At 55.6% G+C, this 19,650-nt stretch overlaps 2 long non-coding RNA genes across 10 annotated transcripts in view; one reads left to right on the plus strand and one right to left on the minus strand.

Moving 5' to 3' along the window:
• Window positions 1-7,038, plus strand: part of LOC113599415 (uncharacterized) — a 67,782-nt gene extending 60,744 nt beyond the window's left edge. For 6 of the 8 annotated variants that reach the window (XR_008294030.1, XR_008294029.1, XR_008294034.1 and 3 more), the window contains 2 exons: window positions 1,123-1,352; window positions 2,327-6,869. This is a non-coding gene — a long non-coding RNA (uncharacterized LOC113599415). Of the gene's footprint in view, window positions 1-1,122; window positions 1,353-2,326; window positions 6,870-6,901 lie in introns of those variants that run through there. The other 2 variants (XR_008294032.1, XR_008294038.1) reach the window with 2 other exon arrangements.
• A 170-nt stretch (window positions 7,039-7,208) lies between these two features.
• On the minus strand, window positions 7,209-10,991 carry LOC113599416 (uncharacterized). 2 transcript variants are annotated; one of them, XR_008294040.1, is made up of 4 exons: window positions 10,545-10,991; window positions 9,125-9,258; window positions 8,078-8,294; window positions 7,209-7,340 (listed from the first exon to the last, which is right to left on the minus strand). It is a non-coding gene; the product is annotated as an uncharacterized LOC113599416 (long non-coding RNA). The 2 variants fall into 2 exon arrangements; XR_008294039.1 differs by having other exon boundaries at window positions 7,309-7,684.
• Window positions 10,992-19,650: the final 8,659 nt, after the last annotated feature.

A 19,650-nucleotide genomic window follows, 5' to 3' on the forward strand; every position in this document is an offset into this window, starting at 1 on the left:
CACATACTTGAAGGATGATGGGAAGGCAGGCATGGAGGCCGTGATTGAAGGTGCAGGGGAGAGGCCTGGTGGAGCCAGAGGCCCCAGTGCAGGTGTGGGCTGTGGCTTCAGCCCCAGAAGACTTCTGGGTCTGGAGCCCAGGGTGATTAGAGTGCTCTGTGAGTGTGCGGTGACTAGATGCATGCTTTGTGTGATGCTGTGAAAAAGCCAGGCTGCGTGTAAATTACTAGCTGGTACACAGATATTGGGGGCTCATCATGGCTCACCATTTTGCCATCCAGGGAAGGCAAAGCAGGGACTCATTGTTTGGACACCTGGCCTAAGGGGAGTCTGCCTGTGGGCTCCAACTGCAGGGTCTGAGAGCAGAATAAGGAACTGAGATTCAGTCGTGGCTTGCTGGAGGAACTTTCAGGAAAGACACTCAGTGGGGTTCAGCTGCTATCCTCCCAATGGTGTTTTGATTGCATCAGTGAGAACATGGGGTCTTGGATACTGGAGGGAAAGGCTCTTCTGGACCATCCCTGACCAGAGCTTGTCTGGAGCAGTGGAGGAACACAGGCATATGGCAGAGCTCACTGACAGCAAAGGTCCAGAATGGGGAGAGGCCCAGGCATCACGCCCAGTGGAGGAGAAATGTTGAAGGAGCTCAGGCCAAGGAATTAAGTGTTTGCTTTTAACATTCTGAAGCGGTGTTTCCTAAAATGTGCTTTTAGAGCCCTGGTTTCTTGAGGTTGTTCCACAAAAAAAAAAAAAAAAAGGCTTCTGTAAGCAAATACATTTCATGAAATGCAGCACCCTCAGCTGGGTGCCTGTGAGCACAGTAAAGGCTCAGAGAAGTCCTGCAGCCAAGAAATGGATGCAGAAGTTTTCCAAACTTATTTGACCACAGAAACTTTTCCAATTGCAAAATTGAAATTTACCTTCTGCAAGGTTAGTGGCTGACCTCGGACAGATGCAGTGACATGTCCTGTGTGGTGCCACGGGCAATGTTTGGGCCAATTCAGGGATGTTGCAAAGAAGCAGACTTTGGCTCAGTTCAAGGAAGAACTTTGCAACAATTGCTGATATTTTGTTTTATTTTTTTTAATTAAAAACATTTTTTAATGCTTACTTATTTTTTAGAAAGAGAGAGAGACAGAGCACGAGCAGGGGAGGAGCACAGGGAGAGGGAGACACTGAATCCGAAGCGGGCTCCAGGCTCCGAGCTGTCAGCACGGAGCCCGACGTGGGGGCTTGAACTCACAAATCGCGAGATCACGACCTGAGCCGACATCGGATGTTTAACTGACTGAGCCACCCAGGCAGTAAAGGACTTTCCGTCCCCGGAGGCCTTGAGCAGAGCCAGGCTCCAGGTGGGTGTCACCCTTGATTTCTGGGGGTCCATGAACCCTGAGAGAGGGTCTCTTTGGCTACCGAGAGGTGGTACTCCTCCCTTAGAGCCTGTCGCTTGGCTTGTACTGCTTCGTACTCGGCCCAAGAGTACTTGGGATACTTGAAATGAGCAGTCTGTGAAGGTAAGATGTGAACACATAAATATCCTCATTAAGTCCCAAATACACATCCCAAACTTTACATAACAGGAGCAGCAGCTGGAGACGCCCACAGCCCTAATTGCTTCTCTGCACTAAGAGAACATCCTCTCTCCAGTTCTGCTTATTCCATTCATTTAGGTAATTACTGGAGGGAGCCAGCTGTGGTAGACCGGCGGGCAGGCGGGCTGGTTTGTGACACCACGGGACGGGCGCCACCACGAGGATGGGGTGCTGAGGGGCGCTGGCAGCTCTCAGCTCTCTTCATGGGGAGCAGGGGCCTGGGGACGGGAGGTGGCCACTCAGTGCCTGTCCCGATCCCACTGAGCTTCTGGGACAGGATGCCTGACCTCCTGGGGACCTGACCAGCACGTGCAGGGCAACAGGAAGGACCCAGGGCCAGGTACAGGCATGGGGACAGGAATGGACGGGCGTAGATGCCCCTGTGTAACAAACTACTCAAGATGCCTTCTCGGAATCTTGTGCTGAGCTGGCACGCTGAGGCCACAGTCCCTGCCCCTGGAGCCCACAGCCCGGGGGTAGGAAACAGCCACAGGCGGGAACAAAACCGGATCAAGGCAAGCTTTCAGGCCCGGGAAGGTGGGTGCCTGGGACCGAGAACCAGACTCTGTCTTAGAGAAAGTGGTTAGAGAAAATCTCCTGGAAGGAGAGGCAATAGGATAGACCCAGAGAGGGAAGTTGCCCGCATTTGGGGGGTACCCTTCGGCAAAACGGGGCCACGGTGACTGTGGACTTCTGGGTCCCAAAGTAACACCTGTTTTGCCCCCTCCCCCCAGCCTCTGGTCTCTAGTAACCATCCAGGATTCGTGAAGACCGTCTGGGAGACACCTTCAAGGATGTGTGAAGCCTGGAGCTCTCTCAGCTGGGAGCTGGGCCCTCGGTGGTCAGCCAGAGAGGACACCCTTGAATGGTCAGATCGATCCCCTCTTTGGAGGGACACTGGGGAAGGCTGTGGCCCAGGCGCGCTGCCCGCCAGGCTTCCCGTGGGTGGCGGGTGTAACTTTTCTTCCTGGTTCTCTCTGAGCCGCCAGCTCTGCTCCCCCAGCCCCGAGTGGCGGCTCCTTGGGCCGGAAACAATGTGCTTTCTCCACGCCTGGGAGTGGAAGTCAGCAGTTTGGCACCGTCTGGCTGGCAGCCTCCACCGGCTTCCTTTGGCACTTTATTGGCAAAGGCGGTGACATTTCTTTCAGTTGGGTGGGTGGAGCTGTTATGCAGACTCTCGCTCTCCTCATTCGCCAGATGAATATTCATGACTCAGGCAATCTGTACCAGCCAGACTTTCCTGAGGGCGGCAGCTTTTCTTCTCTTCCTCTCTCTCTTTTTCTTTCTCCTTCTCTCCTTCCCAGCTCTTTGGAAAGCTGGAGTACAGCTATATTTAATTTACAAATACGGAGCTATTTAGCTTGCCTTTTGGGGTGCAGGCACTGGGGAGGAGATGCCGGGGATGGGAACAGTGGAAGCATTTGGTCCCTGACCCTGGGCTTCCTGGTCCCAGTGTCCAGCCCCCAGGCCCCACAGCCTGGGAAGCCTTATGGATCCGGGGCTCCCTTTGAACTTGGCATCTTGGTGCCTGCATGCCTGAAGGTGCGGCAGCTCTGTGCCACCTCGTTCCGTGCTGGCTGCCGAGGTCAACGTGGACGTCTGAGACACTGGTGCCTTCCTGCCCAGTGCATGGCAGACCCCAGCGATAGATGAACGCTCCCTCGGTCTCCCTACTGTGCTCTCCCGCTTGTCAAGGCCCACTCAGACCCTGCTTCAAGCCCTAGACAAAACCCCAGAAGGCACTGGGGCATTTGCTAGTCATTTCTTTCCTAGAGGAAGAACCAGTCCCTACTTGGGGTCCCCGTTCTCTGGGGATACACCTGCTCCTTCCCTGGGAAGGGTGGCTACCTACTTTCTTTTGTCTCTTCCCCTAGAGGCACCAGAAACTCTGGCAAAGGGTTCAGAATTTCCAGAATTTGCCAGGGAATTTGGTCTTAGCAAGGATGTTCTCGTGTATGTCTTGTGTGTGTGTGTGCGCGCGCGTGTGTGTGTGTGTATGTAAATATTTACGCACAGCTTAAGTGAGTCTGTATGCCTACATCTATGTTCGAGTGTTTGAGTGTGTGTCTGTATGTGTAAGGGCGTGAATGTGTATGTGGCGGGAAGTCTGGGAATGTCTGCATGTGCGAATGCGCCTCTCCAGTTAGAGTTGCGTATGTATCGTTGTGGGTCTGGGGTGTTGTGTGTCAAGGTGCTCCTGGGGGGGGGTGCAGAGGCTCGTCTGTGTAGTGTGTATGTGTGCATGTGCTAGTGAACTGTAAGATGTGTGTACAAGTGTATGTGTGCATGAGAGTCTGGAGGAGAGAGAGAGAGAAAGAGAGAGAGAGGGAGAGAATGATTCCCCCTGACCTCCATTCTCTCCCAAACCTCATCCTCTAGCGAGGTGGAGGGAGATGTCCCCCCCCCCCCCCCCACTTTGCAAGTGTTACAGATTCTATCCAAGGACGGGAACAGAAGGCTTCCCAGCACAGAGCGTCCTGAAATTACTTTATATTCCCCCCTCCTTGTTTCATCTAATCAAAATAGCGTTAGGCTCACCCATTCTCCCTGCCCATCCACTTAGCCCCGAGGGAGGGAGCGAAGCGGGCCATCTTGTCTGACCTCCTCTGAGAGCACCTTGCAGCCCCAAGCCAAGGAGCTGTCTTCCAAATCTCCTCGTTCCACGGCCCATGCTTCAGTGGCAAGAGCCAGCTGCCTCCCTGCCTGCCAGCAACCGCCAAGCTCTTCCAGAACCCACATCCAGGCTCAGCCTCATTTACAAATATGCAAATTTGCATCTTTTCTGGTATGCAAATGGAGACATGACAAATAGCTAATTAGGGTCAAAAGAAGCACTCTGAACCAATTAGTTGTAGGGTCGATTCCTTTCTGCTGGGAGGAGACTGGCCTCTCCTGCCCCCCTCCATCCCTGGCTCCCCCAGGCCCACACACTCTGGCCTGTCCCGTCTGGCTGGGGCCATGGACGGTCAAAGAGCACTGAAACAGGGGTTGTTGCTTGAATCACAGTCCCACTCTGGGTGTTAGCTGTGTGACCCTGGACACACTCACCGGGACCTCAGTGTCTCCCTCTGTGAAACAGCAATGGCAGTGGCTGTCTTGCCCCTAAACCTCCACCCCAGTGTCGTGAGACTTTGGGGGGACTTGGATGGCAATAGCCTCTGGAAACTGTACTAAAATGCCTCTGATAGGCGCATCACTTGTGTTCTTCCAAAGTATTCTGCCCTTGATTTCATGTAATCGTCACATCCACCCTCTGAATTAGATGAATTAGATGTAGCGACAGCGTGGCAGTGAGTTTCATCCTGGGTGCCAACTCTGGCCAATTACGATTGTCTGCCTGGAGCGGTGCGTTGAGAAGGATGTCGAGGCCAAGTCTGGATTCCCCAGGAGAGAGAGACTGTGATCGATTAATGATGTCTGCCACGGGCAAGTCATTGGGCTCTGGCAGTCACGTGCTACATATTTACCGCCCAGGAAAGCTGTGGAGTTGGGAGCAGGCACCCGGGTTCCGGTCCTGTCTGCTCCCTTGAGTAAGTGACGTCCCCTTCCGGAGCTCCGCTACCTGGTCTAACCCAGGCACAATACAGCCTGGGTCTCAGAGCTATTGTGAGGAGGCAAAAGCTTTCTTTCATCCGGGAGGTGATGTGGACACTTAATTGACACTTCAGTGGGACGGGCGTGCTGTCCCATTACAGAGGCGGGGAGCCCGAGGCCTGCGGAGGGTGGATGACTCGGAGAAGAGGAAGCCAGCAGCCTTACCAGGCAGGCCCGCACGGGCGGCTGGGGCTGCTCTTCTCTCTGCCACCACAGGATCTTGGCTCCCTCCTGCCTCCCCCGCGCTGATGCCCCAAGCAGGCTGCAACAAGCCCCGCTGGCCTGGCTCCACTTCTGGGTGTGAAGTTTGGCTGAGTCGGCACCTGGGAGAATGGGGCGATTGCCATCCTGGAGGCCAGGGCCTGGCCCAGGGCCAGTGGGCGGACGAGAGATGGTGGGAGGGCCCGAGGACCAGGGAGCCAGCCAGAGCTGGGCGGCTGGCAGGAGAAGGTCAGGAGAGCACCTGGCTTGAAGGGGGCCGGCTTGGGGGTGCTGAGAGCCGGGGCCTGAGTGCAGCACAGAGCCCAGCTGTGTGCGTGTCCTGGCTGTTGGCAGTGCCCAAGCACGGCCTTGAACGTGCCTTTGTGCGTGTGCATGCGTCTCGGGATACATCTGCGAACGTTTGTTCTTATAAATCTTTTAATGTGTATTTATTTTTGAGAGAGAAAGAGGGAGAGAGAGACAGAGACAGAGCGTGAGTGGGAAGGGGCAGAGAGAGAGGGAGACACAGAATCCGAAGCAGGCTCCAGGCTCTGAGCCGTCAGCACAGAGCCCGACGCGGGGCTCGAACTCATGAACTGCGAGATCGTGACCTGAGCTGAAGTCAGCTGCTCCACCGACTGAGCCACCCAGGCGCCCTGCGTGTGTTCTTATAAATGGGCATAGATGCATCACCTAGCAGTGTAAGAATAGGCGTGATCTATGTAGTTGTGCACATCTGTGCATCAAGGTGTGTCCGTGTGTCTGCGTGGACCTGTGTGTGCATGCCTGGCCTGCACCTCTGTGTCCAGGTGAGCTTCTTGCATGTACACGTCAGCATCCGTGTGTGTCTGTCTGTATGTTTCTACCCGAATGTGTGGGTGTCCATTTGTATGTATCTTTCAGTATCCGTACAGGCGTGTGCACACTGGTGCGTCCGTATTGGTGCACGCGTGCCCACCTCCGTCAGTATCCATGGGCATCGCTGTTCAGCGTGTGTGTCCTGTCTAGTGCCCTATGCCTCTCTGTGTCAGTGTCTGTAAACCCGCCCTGTACCTGCACTCGCGAGTGCCTCTGTGGCTGTGCCCATGTGCTGGTCCATTTCTGGGTGTGCACGTCTCCCTAGGAGGGTGTTGGTATCTACTTCCGAATGCAGGCATGGCTGTATCAAGGTGAGCAGGATGGACTCTTCTCTGTGACTGCCATAGCTCCCTTTTGTCCTCTCCATTTTTCTCTCCTCTCCTCCTTCCTTTCCTTGCAATTCACTCGAAGGGACCTGGCTGGCCCAGGCTGCTGTGGAGGTGACAGATGAGTCTTAGAAGCCACTTCGGCCTCTAGAGAGGGGCTCCCTATGTCCATCTCCCATGTGGGCTCAGCCCCAGAGCCACACAGGCATCGGGCTTTTTAAAATGGAAGTTGTTGCCCGCTCCCCCCCCCACCCGGTTCCTTATTAATCATCGGCCCCAGCAGCAGTGAGAGCGACAACTCATGACTTTTTCTCCTTCCCTTTGCGGCAGCCCTCCCGGACTTCCCACCTGCAAAAGGGCGGCCCCACCACCTGCCGGAAGATCTGCCGGCTTGGGCTTTGGAGCATGAGTGCTCCAGCTCAACTGTTTGCCTGTCGATGGTCCCTCTGGCATCGCTGGACCTTTTCTGGGATTGGACTTGGGACTCCTCTCCTCCTGGCTGTGTTTGGATTCTAGCCTTCCCCGGTTGGACCTCCCTGCTCAGTTCCTTGGGTCATTCCCAGGCCGCCTCGCCTGGATACGGTTCCCCTCCTGTGCAGGCTGCTCCCCCAGGGACTGGGGCCGCCTTCCCCGTCTGCCCCAGGCTCCCTGGCCCACGGCCTGGCCCACAGCCGTGCTGGAACACGAGCGTGATGGATGATTCCAGTGCCTCAGCTCATATCTTGCAATCATCTGATGGCTCCCCTCCCCTTACAGTCTTCTCCCTTCACTGATGGTTTTGGATGGAATTTAAAATAAAAAAGATTGATTAAAAGTTGGAAACTGTGTAAGTGAAAATAAAAGCACTTAAGACCAATAAGTATCATTTGAGCTTTAATGGAAAGAGAAAGCATGGTTAAGATGGCATTTTAGGGACATTTCTCAGCGGGTAAGTGTCCTGACTTAGTTCTCCATTTCTGGGAGTCTGTGGCTAGATATCCTCCTTGTTGGAATCCTGCCCAGGCAGGCGCCGGAGCAGAGTGTGAAGAACTCGGGCTTCAGGCTTGGAGAAGCCTGGGTTGATTCACTGGCTGTGTGACCTTTCTGAACCTCAGTTTCCTTTTCTGTCCTTTTCTACAATGGGGATCAAGGACCTGCTTCACAGGGTGGTCGCGAGGATGATGGAAGATAACGCCAGGACCAGAAGCAACGCCTGGCACGTAGTCTTTCCCCTTCAAGAACACACCCCAAACTCAACCACCTCCCTCCACCTGCACTGTCATGGCTGAGCACCTCCATCCGTCCCCTCTCCCGAGCTGTCTATTCCCTATGCTGCGACACAGCGATCCTGTTAACATTCAAGTCACAGCACGTCACTCGTCTGCTCAGAAACTTCACTGTGGCCCGTCTCAACGTGGTGTTAAGCCGAGGTCATCACAACAGCCTCAGGGTGCCACGTGCTCAATCTCCCCACCTGCCATTGTTGCTATTTCCCCCCTTTCACTTCCCTCCAACCACACTACCCACCTGGTTCCCCAAATGTACCGGCCACATTCCTGCCTCAGGAATGCCTTTGCGTGCACTGTGTCCTTTGCCGGAATGCTCTTCCCCCGGATCTCCTCATGGCTCCCTCTGTCATCCCCTTCAGGTCTGTATTCAAACGTTACCTTCTCTGGGGCGCCTGGCTGGCTCAGCCAGAAGATCATATGACTCTTGGTCCTAGGGTTGTGAGTTCGAGCTCCACCTTGGGTGTAGAAATTACTTAAGTAAACGAAACAGAACAAAAAGCTACCTTCTCTGGGAGGAACACCCTGTTCTTTCTGACTTAGTGTTATCTATGGCTCTTAACACACTCAGCAATATCGTATTATACTTTTTACTTATTTATTTTCTATGTTGTTTGTCTTCCCAAGAGAATGTAAGCTCTTTGAGCACAGGGATTTTTGCCTTTGTTTCCACCATCCAAATAATACCTGGCAAGTAATGGGCACTCAATACATTTCTGCTGAATGAATGAACGGCTCATCATAATGGAGAGTGTCACGTAGCCATCTACCGGCTTGGGCAATCAGGGGTTGTCATTGTCTGCCAGCTCTGGAGGGGCGTTGCTTCAGAATTACTGCCTTAGCAAGGCAGTGGGGGCCCTTGGGAGGAAACCTGTCCCACGGGCCTCCTGCTTGGGGGCAGCCAGCTCAGGAGGACGCGCCCAAATGCTGATTCTTGACCCAGCCTGAGAGTCAGCATGGTCCTTGTGGGCCAGCCAGAGGTCAGGGCTGCCCTTCCTGGCATTCTCTGTTATATCCATGCACCACAGCTACAAGAGCATCCAAGGCCAAGGTGGTCCTTCTTGGAGACTCACACTCAGCTGGGTCTCTCCGTGGGAAGAAGGTACTCCGCCTAAGGTGGGTAGTCCCACCAGGCACTGGAAGGCTGAGGGAGTGTTAGCTACTGGAAGGGCATGGGACAGGCACTCAGGCTCAGGGAGCAGCATTGGCAGAGCTGAGCAAGTAGGAAGCCTTTGGTGTGCTAGGGAAGGGCAGGCAGCAGGGCGTGGCTGCGGTGTGCCTACCTTACCTGGTGGGAACTTCTGGAAGCCGGGATTGGGTTCAGTCCCTCTTTGCCGGCCCCTCTCGAACGTGCTTAGCCCTCAGTAGTGCCATCAGTGTCTGCTCAGATCCAGGAGTCTGGGAGTCTGGTGGTAGAGTCACCTCAGAGCACAGAAAAACACGATGGGAAGGTCAGACTTGGGAGTGGGTCTCGATCTTACCCATCTTTCCTTAAGTAGTTTCTTCAAAGGTTGGGATGGGGGGGGGGGGGCTTCTCCAGGGGTGGGAGACGCACCCAGGCCAGAATGATCTCTCCACACAGCACCTTCATGGCTAAAAGTGGCCTTGTCTGGATTCTGGAACAGACTTCCTAACTTTTTGTTTGTTTGTTTGTTTGTTTTCTTCAAATGCCATGGACTTCTTCAGCAGTCTGGTGAAGCCCATGGAACCTTCTCAAACAGCAGAAACTCATTCTATTGAGCTGCACTTGTCACCATGGACCCCAGGTTGAAATGGCCAGTTGTGCTCTTTGAAGACAAAGACTCCGTGCTTTAAAAAGGGTACAAACCCTGGCTTCTCCTCCTGCACGCTGGGAGGGCGGGGCTGGGGAAAGCTGTTGGTGCACCTCTTGGCTGGCTGTCCTGGGAGGAGGGAGGGGAGCAGCCCTCTCCCACCGTACTCAGAAGGCAAAGTGTGGACCCTTCGGGAGGAAGCCACAGGGAGGGGGACATGCTGGGCTGCCTGGGGGGAAAGGAGGGAGCTCCCCTACCTCCTGGGGATGGCAAGCTGGAGGCCCATCTGCCAGGGGTTCTGGGATCAGGCTGTGGTGGGTGATCGCTTCTCGGGTGGGAGAAGATTTTGGCAGATTTAGCCCGAGGTCCTTTTGGAGGTGGATGTAGGAGGGGCCCATGGCTGCCGGGTCTTTCTCCTTTACCAAGCTCCGAGCCACCTGCTACCTGGGAATGGGATGGTGGGCACTCTCTGCTGACTTCTGTTCGCCAGACCCGCACTAGGGATCTGCATCAGTGTCACTAATTTTTCCTCGGAACCAGCAGCTGCTCTTAGTCTTTATTTTTTAAATTTATTTATCTTGAGAGAGAGAGAGAGAGAGAGAGAGAGAGAGAGAGGACACGTGTGCCACACCAAGTGGGGGAGGAGCAGAGAATCCCCCTGACAGTGTGGTGGAGCCCGATGCGGGGCTCGAACTCACGAACCACAAGATCATGACCTGAGTTGAAGTCGGACACTTAACTGACTGACCCACCCAGGCGCCCCCTGCTCTTGGTCTTTTGAAGATCCTGGGATCAGGGCTGGGGAGATGTCTTGCTATTCTGAGTCTGTCCCCCCAGAACCATTCCTGGGCATGGGGACGTGAAAACCATCTCACCCAGCCTCTCCGCAGCTGTCTAGAGTTTCAGTTCGGAGCCTAGGATGGGGTCCCTCCTTACCTCTGTGGCACTTTGTCCGTCCCCAACAGCTTCAGGGCCCTCAGCAGAGCCTCACGCAGTCTGAAATTATCTGGGCCACACCCCTGTGGTGTGGATGGGGTAAATGAGGTGCGGGAGGGTAAGGGCTTAGCCCAAGTCACATAGCCTCTGGGTGGCAGAGCTTGTTCTGGAACATCAGCACCTGACTTCCTCCCCGCCGCTGAGCAGAGGCGGCCCAAGGCGGGAGAGAATCAGTAGGAAGGCAGCCTTGGGTCCCCCTTGACAAACACATCATGCTTCCCACCTAAACCACCTCCGTGGGTGGGGATTCGGGGACTGGTCTATTAGCTTTCTCCCGCTGTCCCCCGAGGGTGCATTTGTCTGTTTTGCATTTTTTCCAGGCTGTAGTTAGACAACTCCCGGTCCTGGGGGGAGGGCTGCAAAGAGAAAATGTCAGGGCGACACGCCGCCAAGATAACATTAGCGAAATATCAAGTCCTTTATGATGTCAGGAGGGATTCCTTCCCGCGGCCGAAGCTGCCTAATGACATCATAAAATAGGCCTGCGGCAGCCACAGTCCCCCTGAGTCATCAATCAGGCCTGTCTGTGGAGGGCCCCGGCACTGGGGGGTGAGGGGTAGGAGGGGGGGATGCAGGATTTGAAACTTAAAGGGGGCCCCAACACAGCAGCACCGGGGCTGAGCTGAGGGGCTGAAGGCACCCACCGCCCCTCGGAAGTGTCAGCCCCCTGAGAGCAGGCACGTCCCCTGAGCCCCTCCGAGATCCTGAGGCCGGTTGGCCGGCCACTAATGGCTCCCTGGGAGGCCTCTGTCCAGGTCACAGCACTTCAGTGGTGCTGAGGGAGAGGAGGGGGTCTAAGCCCAGGCTTCCCGTTTGCCAATATTGTCCGGCACAGACCTAGGCCCCCTTGTCTGGAGCAACGGGACCAATGGGGACAGGGCGGCGGTCCTTGACCTGCAGGTTGTGTGTTTGCCTGTGTGTGTCCATCTATCTATCTATCTATCTATCTATACCTGGGGGTGTTTGCAACACATACACTGTACGTGGATTATCCGTGTCTGCGTTTGTCTGGCTGTGCACACTCACATCTGCAGCCCACTCCTGCCTCCCGCCTCTGTGTCAGTGTCTGTCCCTGTGCCTCTCTGCATGTCCACGCGCTTGTGCTCTGATTGTGTCAAATGTCTACAGCTGCAGGCAAGGGGACATAGAAGGGGATCCGGAAGACCGAAGAAAGAAGGAGGACCCCAGAGGGTGAGGGGGGTTGTGGGGCGTGTGTGTATGTGTCCCACACTTCTTACCACCCTTGGCTGAGAACTTTGGATTGCACTAGAATCACCTTGGGAGATTTAAAGACCTACCCATGCCCCAGTCTCACTTCAGATCAATTAAATCACAACCTCTGGAGGCAGGGCTTAGGTATTGGTATTTTGATTTATTTTTTGAAAATATTTTCTAATGTTTATTATTTGTGAGAGAGAGAGAGACAGAGAGAGAGACAGAGAGACAGAGCATGAGAGGGGGAGGGGCAGAGAGAGAAGGAGACAGAATTCAAAGCTCTAAGCTCTGAGCTCTGAGCACAGAGCCCGACGCAGGGCTCGGACCCATGGACCATGAGATCATGACCTGAGCTTAACCAACTGAGCCACCCAGGACCTCCAGGTATTGGTATTTTTGAGAGTTCCCCAGGTGGTTCTGAAGTGTAGCCAGGGTTGAAGTGTGTCCAGAGACTTGCCATTCCAAGGTGGGGGTGGGGGGAGGGTGGTCTGAGGACTAGCCTCACCTGGGAGCTTCTAAGAAATGCAGAGTATCAGGCCCCTCCCAGACCTCTGAGTCATACCCTGCACACACACACCCCCCCCATCCCGTAATCTGTATTTTAATGGGATCCCCACGTGATCTGTACATTCATTGATGTTTGAGAAGAGTAGAGTGGTGTTTCTCAACTAATTCACATCTAAGAGTTTCTGATTTAGTAGGTCTGGGGTGGGGCCTAAGAATCTGCTTTTCGCAGGAGCTCCCAGGTGATGCTAATGCAGCTCATCTGGGGACCACACTTGGAGACCCCCCCGGCTTAGCTCTTGTGCCAAGGGAGGCAGACAGCAGGAGAAGGAGTGGAGGCGTGTGTGTTGCGGGTGTGGGGATGAGAAGGAAGGGGAAGTCACTGGTCACCCAGCCAGATCATGGGTGGCCCTGCCATCATCTTAGGTCTTCCATGTTCCTGACTCAGGGACTAGTCTAGGGATGAAGCCAGGTGAGAGAATGGGTCTCCTGAGAGCTGCTGGCATTCATTCCCCGCCCCGCACCCTTTCTGGTCCCTTCCCCACCCCACCATTGTGTTAAGAAAAAGAATCCGGGGCCGAAAACATTAAATAGGGGCGCCTCACTAGCTCAGTCAGTCGAGCATGCGTGAGACTTTTGATCTTGGGGTCTTGAGTTCGAGCCCAGGTTGGGTGTAGACATTACTTAAAAGAATTTTTTTGATCCAGGGCTGGACACTTCTTCATTCCCGAGAACCCCGGGCCAAAGAGTCAGGTTTTCTCAGAGCCTAAGCTCATCAAGATGCCCACGTGCCTTCTTGGGGCCCCAGCGCAGAGCGGGGGCTCCAGTTGTTAGGGTGGTGGTCTCCAATTCGCCCAGGACCATCTCAGCGTGTGATGTCAGTGTGTGATTCTCAAAAGTTTACATGATAAACCAGATTCCCTTAACTGCTAACGGCTGCTGGAATGACTACAGTGTGGTGGCGGTAGAGGCGAGCAGGCCTAGAGGTGGGGTGGGAGGTGACTAGGGGTGTTCCCAAGGGGAAAGCCCTCTGGAACCTGACCCCAGGCTCTGTCCTCCTGGCCTGGCTTCCTGGGTGAGCAGTGGGAGGGAGGACAGCCAGCCACCAGCCACAGGACAGGGTTTACTCTGGTGGAGGTGGTGTGCTGGGGTGGGGGGTGGGGCAGCTGGCCCTGACTGTCCATCTGCTGGGGCGACAGGAGGAAGGGCGTGGGTGGCCGTGGGAGCCACAGGCCGGGCTCAGCCACAGCTCCTCCTGCCTCCTGCAGGCTCTGCACTATCAGCACCTCTTTGGGCCACATCTCGCATCTCGGCAGTGGCGGCAGCAGCGGAGTAACCTGAGGGCTAGGGCAGGAGATAGCGATCAGCTGGAATACCAGAGGTGTGAGGCAGGCATGACCTCACCCAGGGTGTGCCTGCTCTCGGAGCCTCGTCAGGCCACCCTCCCCACCCCGCTCCCAGGCACCCCCAGGCCGGCTTAGACAACAAGCTTCAGCCAGCCACAGCAGGGGCGTCCCTACGCGCTGGGCTGGGTCCCAGCCAGGGCTCAGGCCAGGTAGCTCTCTGGGAGGAGCCTGTAGGCTGCCTGGGGGCCAACACTATGGTCTCTAAGGGCATCCGGGTCCTTCTCCGGCTCCCTGGAGAAGCTGAGTGGGAGGGCTGAGGCTGGGGAGAGCTATCCAGGACTGAAACGTGGTCTGGAGTTGTTACTGCCCAGTCACCAAGGGAGCTTAGAGACCTGTCTCAGTTTGGGGCCGGAGGTGAAGGCCAGGAAGGGGCAGATCCTGCCTCACAAACAGCAGGGGGTCCTGCTGTGTGTGTGTGGGGGGGGGGGGTGGGGGGGGTGGGGGGCGGGTGGGGGTGGGGCGGGCTGGAAATCAAAGCCAAAAATGCCCAGAAGAGACCGGGGGAAGTATTCACTGAACCAGATGTATTGGAACACTTGTTGGCAACTCCACTGAGCCTGGTGAAGCAGGCTGTTAATGTCAGGTGGTTGACCGTGGGCTCTGATGCGAAGGTCCCCTCCCCTGCCAGGAGGATTTTGCCCTGCAAATCCCTGAGGTCTCTAGGAGAAAATACCCCCACCTCTGATGGGCTAGAGCAGAAAGTGAGCAAGTAGCAGCAGCGGGAGCTGGCCCCGAGCCTTGGAGTTGGGGGCTGCCCTTGGACCCCTCCCACCGCCCTCAGCTGTTCCCACCTAAGCCCGCAAGCACCCCCAGGTCCTTCCCACACACGCTCATCGTCCCACTCGGTCTATAGCCGCACCCCCTCCTGATCTACCGACACTCGTGCCCACTACCTCCCTGTACACCCCACACCCACAGGCACACTCGCAGGGAGGCAAGCAGACCTCACCGAAGAGCACTGCACAGCCACTCTGAGACACCTTTGCATAAGGAATGAATGGATCCACCTGTGAGCTGCTGGCCTCTTCTGGGCATGCTGGGTGTCTGTGGGCTCAGAGTCCCAAACCTAGCAAGGCCGACCACATTCGTCCCAGTGCCCGAGGCCACAGCCCTGCTCCGCACAGTGCCTCCTGGTGGCCGCCTTCCCCCAGCCTCGTGGATCCCAGCTGCCGTCCAGAGTGCAGAGACCCTTCCTTCCATGCGCTTATAAGGCACCTGGCCGTATTGCAGTGCATCTTGTTCTCTGAGTTATTTATTCAGCTTAGCAAATGTTTCTTGGGATTTCCATGTGCCTGGCCCTCTGCTGAGCTCTGGGGTCCGGAGATAAGGAGAATAACTCATCATTTTCAAAGAGCATCTGGGGCTTAGCAAGACCCTCAGATGGGCTCCCCCTGGTCTGTCCTGGGATTACATCCTCCCTAGACCCTCCCCCCACCTGCTCACTCCCCCATCTGCCCTCACACACACTTTTCTCTGCCACATGACAGCCACCCTCCTCCTCCTTGTCATTCTCTTGCTTTCTTCATCCCCCTTGTTTTCTTCCTCCACACTGGCTTTGCATGGATGATGTCACCTGGTCATGCCCTCTTGGTTCTGGGGCAGCGTGAGGAGGGTTGTGGAGAGGTTCACATTGCTCCCCAGCCATCTCTTCCCCCTCGCTTCCTGGCTTTGGCTCTGGGCGACACAGAGCCAGGCAGACCCCGAGGGGCGGGGGTTCACAGGGATGGGAGAGGGGTGATGGGGGATGTCTTCACTGGGTTCTGGGTGAAGCGCTTAGCTTTTTGGAGGCCTGAAGCATGGTGGGAAGTGGACACAGGAAAGAATGACAGGGAGGAGGGGGAGAGAGGAGAGAAGAGGGGAAGGAGGGCAGAGGAGGAGGAAGGGAGACAGGAGGGAGATACAAACAGAGTTAAAGAAAGTCACGGAGACTGAGAAAAACCACAGGGACAAACAGACCCAATACAAAGAGGTTCTGACCTGGTCACCAGGCACTTCTGACAAAAGCAATCACCCTCTTCTCTTAAGGGTGAACTTGGGTCTCTCTTGGTGCATGCCGTGACATTACACACACCACATAGCCCTGGAACGGGCCTCAGAAAGGGGGGCTGGGGTCAGCCCTGGACCCCTGCTGGACTCAGCTCCTGGCCTGCTGTGAAGGGCAAAGGTTCTGTGGACAGCAGCAGTGAGGTCCTTGGAGGGCAGTCTAGCCGGGGGACCCTCCCATCGGGCCCCTGGCTTGCTGTGGTCTCGACACCTTCAGCTCAAGCCTTCAGGGAGTTATGTCAGAGATGGGAAATTTCGCAAATTCCCAGCAGCCTCTGGCCCCACCTCACGTGGGCGTGATCTCAGAAGCTGAATCCTCAGAGCCCCCTTCTTTTGGCTCTTGGTGCCACCCGGGACCCTATGAGTCCCCTTCCTCTTGTTCCTGTGAGGCTGCCTGGGGTGGGAGTGGGGGCCCGAGCTTAAGAGCCTAACCTCTTCTCCTTCCCAGCCCAACTGCCAAGCAGCTCCTAGGTGGGTTCTGATCTGACCCAACCTGCTCTGCAGCGCTCCTGGGGCCCCTCCCCTTTGCCCTTGGCCTGGGGGACCCCTCCCCAGCCCTGGCCAGTGCAGAGGAGCCCTGCCAAGAGCCATGAGCCGTCTCAGGAACCCAACAAGGGATGTATCAGGAGCTGCGAGTCCCGTTTCGTCCCCGCAGCACGCAACCGCCCCAGGACAGAGGGGCCTTGGCAACCTCCAGCCTGGTTATCTGATTTGGGGGCTGATGGGGCTTCTAATGGAAAACAATATGGTAATTTCAGAATGTTCCTGATTAGATGAAAATGATATTGCATCAAAGTTACTTCCTTAATTTATTCAGAAAATAACAAGAGAGAATTCTCTAAGATCCTTAATTAAACCAGAGCTTTCGCTACACAGGCAAAGCGGGAGCTGAGTTCCAGGTGTGGGGACAATGGGGGTTCCAGGATGGGTCTGCCAGGGGCTGTCCTTGAGCTGCAGGGTCTGCACAGGTCTTCGCCCACAGAGACTGCCTGCTCTGCCCGGAGGAGGTATGGGCAGCCAGAGCATGGGACGAGGCTCCCTCCCCTGCAGGGAAATTGGGGTGGCCATCCTTGAATCATTCCAGTCCCTTCCTGTCTTCTCTGACTTTATCTTGCGAGGACTCAGTGACCCAAAGCCACAGGGACTCAGCAAAGCAGGGCTGGCAGGGCCGCACGCCCAGGGTGTCTTTAAGACACAGAACACCCGGCTGAGCATCGGAAGATGCTGGTAGGTCCAGTCACGATCGGCACTGGGATCAGCATGGGAAAGTTGGCATACCCGAAAGGCTTGAGTGAGGATAGTTGGATTTGAGAGGGAGAGGCAGGTGTAAGAGACACAACAAAGGCTGGTGAAACGTCTGCACATTAGGGAGAGGAAGCCGCGGCTACTCTTAGGCCTGAGCAAGAGAAGGAGGGACAGAGAGAGGGGCTGCCTGACAGAGCTGTGGCCCTGGACCATCACAGCCAGTGCCAGGATGTGGTGAGTCTGGGAAGAGACGGGGATACATTCCCAGCCTCTCTCTCTTTTCCTGCCCTCCCGTCTCCTGCTGGTGCTGAACATTAGCTGGACTGGACTGGAAGCCAGTGGGTGGGTATCCAGGGTGACACCTTTCAGGTTAGGGAGGCTCCTGGGACACAGAGGGGGGCAGCAGGTGGATCTGGGGGAGGGGGAGCAAATGGAGGATGATTAGCACAGCCCCCGAGGTGACAGTAAACAATCGTTCATTGTCTGGTGCTTCAGAATTCTCTAGCATATTTTTATTCATTTTCCTGGTCGCTCCCCACACAAGGGACCTAAGTTCAGATTCTTGTCTCCAGGAAGAAACAGGCTCAGAGAGATCAAGTGATGTCCTGGAAATCACCCAGTAGGAAGGGTGTGGATTTCAACTTGCTTCTGTCCCACTCCAGGTTTCCTCTCTTTCCCCTGGAATCGAGGCTTGGGTGCATAAAAGGGCAACTTAGCTGGATGTTATGAACACTTCCTGGCGTGAAAGGGCCCTGTCTAGAAGCTTCTGTGACGTCGTGAGAGGAAGTCTTGCCTACCACTCATGAATGAAGCTCTCCAGTGCCCTCAACTGTAGAGCAGACCGTGACAAGCTGCTCAGGGAGTGGTGGGACCTCCTACCCCTGGTCTGGTGCGCAGGGCTGGCTGGGACAGCCTGGCTGGAGCAGGAGCTGAAGGAGGAGGCAACACTGCAGAGTTGGGATCACTTTGGAAGGAACTCCCCATTTGCCGGGGCTATCCCCATTTGCCCACGTGCCTGCTGATCGCACTGCACCAGCCCCACTTCCCTTTCCAGCAGGCACCGGCACCCCAGCCCCTGAGCAGTGTAGCTGGCCAGGTTCTGGCTGCGGGCATGCTGTGCCTGATTCTCTGGGAGACAGTAGGAGCCTGGGCAGGGCTCTCGGGGAGTTCCTGACTCAGGATTCGGATGTGGCAAAAGGGTAGGGAGGCAGATAGAGCCCGGGGCCCCCGATGCTGTGGCTGCAGGGGACCTCAATGTGCAAGAAAAGTTCTGGGGGTGGGAAAGCTTTGCACACGTGTGTGTGTGTGTGCCCATGTGCATCTGAATATGTGAATCTGGGTGCATCCGTGTGAGAGGATGTGCGCGTGAGAGAGGTAGAGAAAGAGGGGGAGAGAGAGAAGAGGAAAGGAGGGAGAGAGGATTTGTTAGGGTCATCAAGGATCAAAGTCAAAGAAGGTGGGGCTTAGATGGGCCATGTGAGCGGAGGAGGAGGAGGAGGAGGGGGGGGAGGGGGAGAATGATAGGTACAATAATAATGGTGGCAGGTAACATGCAACGCTTACTATATGCCAAGCCTGTTCCAAGCCCTTTACATATATCACCTCTATATATCCTTACAACCAATTTAGGAATTAGGTATTATTATCACCCCATTTTTTACAGATGGGGAAACTGAGGCACAGAGGTTTTGTTTTGTTTTGTTTTTTCATGATTGGCACCAATACCAGAGCTAGGAATTGGGCCCAAATCTTAACCCCGGAGAGGTACAGCCTGCCGGACATGGAGGGTGTGACCCCCGGTCTCTGATTCACGTGTGGAGCCTCTGGGAAGCTACTTCGATTCTGTATCCCTGTGTCACGTTCTTTGTTCTCAGCAGGACTTTTTGTGTCTGTGGGGGGAGGGGGGGTTGGAATATGAAGTTGACCCTATAAAGCCTGTGTATCAGACAGGTGGTCCTAACTGAGCCACAGCAGGGAGGTGTCAAAGGAACTGGGGTTCGGGAGGGCCGGTTATTCTGTGCGGTTGACGTATGGGGTGCACGGGGGTGAGTAGGGTGGCTCGTGAAGGGTCTTTGCAGGCCAGGCTACGGTGTAAGGCGTCCATCCTCTAGCATATGGGTGGTGGGAGCCCTCCAGAAGGCTTTCAGGCAGGAGGGTGGCCTGGTTACCACGGAAGGGCACTCTGGCTACAGCACAGAGCAGAGAGACACGGGAGCCAGGGAGGCCCGTGAGCTGAGTGGGACAACCATCCAGGTAAAAGGGTGGTGAGGCTTAGGCTGGGGTAGGGTTGGGAGGGAGGAGATGAGGGGATACACTTTGGGAGGTTGAAACCTGCATATCCGGCGATAGCCTGGATATGGGGGTGTGTGAGGGAGTTGCTGAGAATGACTCCTGGGTTTGCAGGCATCTGGGAGGACGGAGAGCATGGGGGGAGAGCAGCTCCAGCCACACCCATGGGTCCCTCCACAGGGCGGGAAGCCTGTGGCCCCGGTGGCTGAGACAAGGTGCCAGGGCATTGCTTGGCTCTGGAGAGATACGCATTGGCCCCATAGTCTCTCCTGAGGGACACTACAGGCTGGGGAGGCAGGAGGTCAGAGCCATGGCCAGTGGACTCATCAGGAGATGCGGAGTAT

Source organism: Acinonyx jubatus, chromosome C1 (genome assembly GCF_027475565.1).
Source record: "Acinonyx jubatus isolate Ajub_Pintada_27869175 chromosome C1, VMU_Ajub_asm_v1.0, whole genome shotgun sequence".
Taxonomy (NCBI): Eukaryota; Metazoa; Chordata; class Mammalia; order Carnivora; family Felidae; genus Acinonyx; species Acinonyx jubatus.